A 6,859-nucleotide genomic window follows, 5' to 3' on the forward strand; every position below is an offset into this window, starting at 1 on the left:
GCGCGCAACAGAGATTACCCATAAGTCATTTCGAGGAACGCCAACCTTTAGTACGCTTCCTAGTGGACGGGATGACAAGTACGCTTTCATAAAGAAAGCGCCTAATTTAACCCGGAAATGGTCGTAGCAGGATTTTATGATATGATTTTAAATGAGTAATACGTGTTTAAGTTTTGTACTGGTTTACAACGGCCATGTTTGTTAAAGGGACAGTTCACCCAAAAATGCAATTTCTTTGATCATTTTATTCACCTTTAACCTTGACATCAGCAGTCTCCGTGGCAATTATGATTTCGAGCTCGATTATATTTCCCAGTACCTTCTAGCACTCTGCGAACTGTACTAATAAGTGTAATCGAGCTTGAAATCATGATTGTTCCTGTAGACTGCAATTGCAAGATGTACAGTGAAAAAGGAGTTACATTTTTGTCTTCAGAAGACATTGATTAAACCACTGGAGTCTTTTGGATGGCTGTTATGCTGCCTTTATGAGCTTTTTAGAGCTTCAAAGGTTAACACCCCATTCACTTGCATTGTCCAACAGAGCTGAAATATTCTTCTAAAAAAATTTGTGTTCAGCTGAATAAAGAAAGTAAAACACATTTGGGCATGAGGGTGAGTAAATTAGAGAATTTTCATTTTTGGGTCAACTATCCCTTTAAAATGATGATTTTACTTTGAGATGTGTGGCAGAACTCATTTCATAACCGCTGGTGGGAAAAGCAATGTAAAGAAAATGACAGAAAATTGAGGTAAATCTAGTTACGCTTAAACGAGTAAAGGTTAACTTAATGTTATTATGTTAAAGCGTAATTTCAAATATATATTCTAGAGAATAATTTTTCGCTCTGTCCCACTTTACCAGTAGGTCCTGCTGCTTAAACACAGCTGGGATTTGGTCAAAAGGATCTTCAAAGTTTCTTCTTCTCAGTATTGAATATTTCTTAATTTTTGCTTTTGACTAAGGTAGAAGACATCCTAAGATTTCTTCAAAGGTATAATGTTAGGTTATGTGTTGTTTGGATCATAATTCAAAGTGTCAAGGAAATAAAAATGTCAAAATTGCCCATATTCACCATATAATAGTAAAGGCAATTAATAATAAATATAACTAAACTAATAATTAAAACTAAAATTAATTTGAGATCAATTTTATTTTATTTTAGTTCTGTTTGGAGTTATGAAAAAATATTTTAGTTTAGTTTCAGTTTTTCCAATAATTTAATTGTATTTTAGTTAATGAAAATGATTTTAGTCAGTTTTCGTTAACTATAATTACAGTTAATCCAAGCCACCAGTAAGTTAACACTAGTGTTAGTGTAACCCAATTTAAGCCACTGCAACATAGTTCAAAAAATTACTAAATGTGAACCTTTAATTAAGGTAATATAATTTGTTGTACATCTCAGTTTGTACTTAATGCATCTCATGATATGCTAATTTCCTCATGAGTTTTTGTTGTTGTTGTTGTTGAAGAAATCAACTTAATACAGTTTTGTTTGAGATAAAAACACAATTATATTGCATAAAGTCCAAGTGAGATTCAACACAGTCATCAAAAAATATGAAATGATATGATTACATTGCTTTGAAATGTTCAAATAGATTCAGACTTCAACGGATGGTGTTCACTCAGCCTCATTTTTACTGCATGCTCAATTAACTTGTTTAAAATTAGCAAATGCAACACAATTCTTAGCATTTGGTCTCAGCTTAATTTCATTGTGTACAATCGATCTTTGTTCACCTAATCCAATTTTGTTGGGACTATGTGAATAATAGAGGATTTGTTGCATTAGTGTATTGCTGAAACCGGGCAGAGGATTTAGCATGCTTTGCATGGGACTGGACTGGCAGAGTCAATTTTAAAATCAAGTGTTATTTGAATGTATGTCTATGCAAAACGAAACAAGTAGGAGACTTGTTTGAAGTTCAGTACGTGTTTGAAGTTCAGTTATTTTGGGATTTAGAGGAGATTGTGTAATGCAATGGAGGTTACCATTGCGAAGAAGAGTGAAGCTAATGGTTAGGTCGAGGTTGGGTACTGTACTACTGAGAAACATTGGATTCTGTAAACTCTCAGCAGCACCATACTTGTTATATAGTACCAAAAGGTATTTACAATATGCTAATGTGTTTGTTGCTAGCTCTCACAAAGCTGCAAGGTTCAATAGAGGTATTTGAAAGGATCAAACTTAAGTAACATTGTGACAGGGTGGAGGGCGGGGCCGGGATTATACACACCCGGTCCCTTATCAGGCTAATTAAGCCTCCAAGATCGATAAAGGCTGATTGCGGATGGTGGTGCGACGAGAGAGAGATCGTTTACGGACATGTACGTCGTGTGTGTGTGTTTGTCTTTTGTTTAAGTTAACCGTTAAAATATTGTTTATATCGCCAGGCCGGTTCTCGCCTCCTCCTTTCCATTGAACTGCTTTACACTGGTACAGTAACCCGAGAAGGAGGAGGGATCCACCCCAACAGAGCAGCCGCGGCCGTCTGCAGGGGGACGGAGGAGCACAGCCGCCTGGAAGCGGAGGAACGGCCGCCGACCACGAGGGGAAAAGGGGCTCCTAACCGACCGCCTGGAGCGGTCAGGGCCACTGCCAGGGGTGGAGGAGTCCCCTACCGGCCGCTGAAACGCAGCGGGGTCTGAGACCGCCGACCACGAGCTGGTAGGGGCTCGCTGCTGACCGCCTGGAGCGGGAGAACTGCTGCCAGGGGCGGGGGAGACCCCTTCTGTTCCCCGAGAATGTGGCGGTGTGTTCCATCTGCCAGGGGCTGGAGGACTGCCTCCGATCCGCCCGGAGAGGCATGGCTGTCGTGTGTTAGAGGGTGGAGGAGTGGCCGAGGAACAAGCTACGGCGTATCGGAGAACTGGCGAGTAAGTGTTTTTTTTTCATCTCTCTCTCTCTCTCTCTCTCTCTCTGTTGATCCGCGTTGGCCTTTTCCCTCTCGTTGAAATATTACAGTGTTTTTTTGGGGGGTATTACACTGTTACAGGAAGTACCCCCCCCATTTTTAATATTTCTGTTTCCCTCCCCTTGTCCCTTCCCTCATCCAGGTAGACAGGGATGACCTGCTGGCAGACGGGGCTTAGGGCACGCCCTCCTCCAGGGAAAGGGGGTGGCTGTACATCATGCCGGGGGCTCTTCACGCTCTATTCCTGTCAGACACAGAATCACTGTGCACCCACAGACTAGCACACGATTGACCGCTGCTGTAATCAATCATGCAGTAGTCAAGCATGCATTCAGAATTTTAATATTCCTCAATTCAAACTGATTACAATTCACAAGCTTTAGATTTGAATCTGATTTTTAATTTGATAGTTCCGTTCTAAAATTTACTGACTCATTAAGAATAGCAGCAGTTTAGCAAGGGTCTCACATACTGTAAGTGTTTCGGATGAACGCATATTAACGTCAGTGGAGTCAAATGGATTCTTTACCGCATCTGTGCTATGTGTGATTAGAACTAAATTTTTCTTTTTACTTTTTGATCAACAATTGACTATAAAGAACAGAAAGGATATTAAAAGAGATATTATTCAATAACAAATGGATTGCGCAGATCTCGTCTTTGGATACACATTACACGGAATGAGTCAAACCAAAATTTTACCCTCAACACACAATGAAAGTATCTTGGTGCTGAACTTCTTCTCTGCACTACTCAGTCACTGGTGAGTGAAATATTGCTGTACAAATATTGCTGTACAATATTTGTACAGCAATATTCATAAATGTTTTTTTATAAAACCATATGCAGATTTATTTTTATTTATTGATGTTTAAAACTATGGTTGTCAATAGAATAAAACAATTGTGATTAATCTCATTATTTCAAAAAGATAATAATGTTGACATTTAAAAAAAATTCTATGACATTTTTGCTGACCCGGGCCCTAGTTTAAAAACCTCTGGGTAATATAATACATAAAGTGGCTTCAGAAGTCAAAACATTGTTTGTTTTATTTCAATATCCTAATCATAAGTATAAAACTGGCCTAATATCCAAATGAATAAATTTTGCATTTGAGTTTGTCAATGTGTCTCAGGTCAGGATGTCAGAAAAAGCACCTTTCATAGGTTAAGGCCACACTTAATCATAGGTTTGGGGTCTGGGTTGGGTACAGTGTGTAAAATATGCATTCTGCCTCACTGAATTACATCCTGTACAGCTGAAAACAACTCGTTTCACAACTTACTTTTGGCGCCCCTCTGTGGATGTTACACCCTGAAATTGGAGCTAACATGTGCCCGTACACCCAACAGCAGTTACTGCTTTGGCCACTGGGGGCACTGTTACAGATTTCGGTAAGTACAGACCGATTTTAGCTGAAGAAAAGTCAAACCTGTGTGATATATTGTCTTTATCCTGATTGTGCTTAGATATCTTCGTAAGATTGTCGCCCTCATAGAGACCCCGTAGGAGAAACAGAATGTCCATTGACTTTCGAACCTACAACTAACATGGAAACATTGGTGGCAATTTCAGCGCTGGACAGCTCGTGCTTCAATTCTACTTAATGTGCGTTCTATGTGCTGGTTTCAGAAACAAACAAGTTTTCTTCAAAAATCAGAAAAGTGAATTAAGATTGCTTTAATAGTTCGATATCCCACTGATTATTATCACAAAATCCTGTCTGTATCACAGACATTTTCTGCCCAGTTGAATGAGCCCAACTTGTTTCAGATCAGTCTAATTTTGTCAAGCATATATTGTTTTAAAGTAGAGGAAATACTTTTATATTTGTCCATTTGACAAGTTTTCATTTATGAAACAACACATACAGAATAATAATAAAGAATATATAGTAGTATCAGGTCATTTTTGCCAACCATGAACTATCATTAGTTTGATGTTTTTCCCAGTACAGGGCAGCAGATATGATCAGTAGACAAACACTTGTTAGTTTATGGGGGTAGCTGACAAAAAATACTTTTGTGAAGTTGACATGTCCTGTGGCATGATATGCAGTGTTGGGTGTATTGCAGTACTAAGTAATAAATTACTGTAATGAAATTCCTTTTTCATTGAAAAAAGTAAAGGATTGCTCTTAATTTTTACAGTCATTTAATTACAGTTACTTCTGATGTAATTGTGTTAAATACTTTGTAGACTATAGAACAATTCTTTATAAAACAATAAAAAGTGAATTTAAAATCCAAATTTAAATTCTAATTATAAAATAGTTTTCTAATATAATGCTGCCCCCTTTAAATTATTTGGCCAGTTCATGAATAATTTATTTGATTTCATCTGATTCATTTGAAAGAATTAAAAGAACAGTTTCATGTCTATCCTTGTATTTTTCATGGATGATAAAGGATTTGTAATAAGTAATGCAATTACTTTTCAGAGTAATAGTACAGTAATCTAATTACACTGTAGAAGGTGTAACTTAGTAACTTACCCAACACTGTTGATATACTCAATCTAACACTTTCAACATCATTTTCTTATTTTTGTATTATTATTATGCATGCATGCAGCATTTATGACCTCATTGTTATTAAAATACAACATGGAATAGTCAGCTATTTGTAGTTTTAAAAATGTGTTTGTTACACTGTTGGACCATTTAAAATGAATTGTTAAAAATGTGATCTTAAAAGAAATCTTAACAAACTCTAAAGTACAATGTTGACGTGTCATCAGTTTAACTCCATTATTTTACAGCATTTTACATTTTAAAGAATCCCAAATGTTATAGTGTATTTACTCCAAAGTTATTTTCTTTTCTGAAGAGAATATGCATAGAGGATAAAAATTGGTTTATGTATATTCTGTATTTTGGAGCTTCAAAGTTCTGGTCACCATTCACTTGCATTATATGGACCTGAAGATCTAAGATATTCTACTAAAAATCTTCATTTGTGTTCAGCAGAAGAAAGTAAGTCATACATCTGGGATGCCATGAGGGTGATGAGTTGATGAGAGAATTTAGATTTTTGGGTGATAAAGTGTTCAAGAAATGAACAGGTAAGGATTGAATTTATAAGAGAAATACAAGCTTCAGGATGCACAGAATACACAATATCTAAACTCTCAAATCGGGAACTTAAGCAATGGCCTTAAACGCAGAATACAGGAAATACGGAAATCGTCCTTTTATTCCTAGACTTCATCAAACTCCAGTACAGTTTCGATTCCTTAAAACTCTTTGGTTTCGGACAATATTTCATCAAAAGTGTAAAAACTATATACAATGGTAATAATAGCTCTATTAAACTTGCTAATGGAAAAATCAAACAAGTGTATTCAATATCATCCCATATTACTTATTTGAAAAACTTGGGGGATTACATTTTCTGTTGCGGTGTCCTTATATAACTGGTAAACTTCCCATTGCTTTGGCCAATTATCACAAACAAGCATTACTTTTGTACTAGCAGTTGTTTTATATGGAACAATGGTAATATCATTCATAATCATTGAATATGGAGAATTGGGTTCAGCACAACATATTAATTGTAAACCAGCTTATTGACAAGAATAGACAATTATACACACCCTAATTTTATTTCAAAATATGTTTTGTTTTTTTTCATAATAATCTCAAATGTAGATATTAATAATACAACCTTACAAAATACTCAACTTTTAGTAAGTGGTCTCTCCTTTGTTGATAAACATTTTAATAACAATTTTATAAGAAATTCCTTTAATGTCGGATCCAGTCCGCCATGTAAATCAAAATGGCTTAAACCTCATTGTATATCTCAGTGCTTGGCACATTACCATATAAATATGTTATTTCTAATAAAGTAAAATAAATTATTTACAAAATTATTTATAGATGTTATCCTGTAAATGCAGCCATTAGTAGATATATTCATAATGTTTGTGATAA

Source organism: Xyrauchen texanus, chromosome 12, assembly GCF_025860055.1.
Source record: "Xyrauchen texanus isolate HMW12.3.18 chromosome 12, RBS_HiC_50CHRs, whole genome shotgun sequence".
NCBI lineage: Eukaryota > Metazoa > Chordata > Actinopteri > Cypriniformes > Catostomidae > Xyrauchen > Xyrauchen texanus.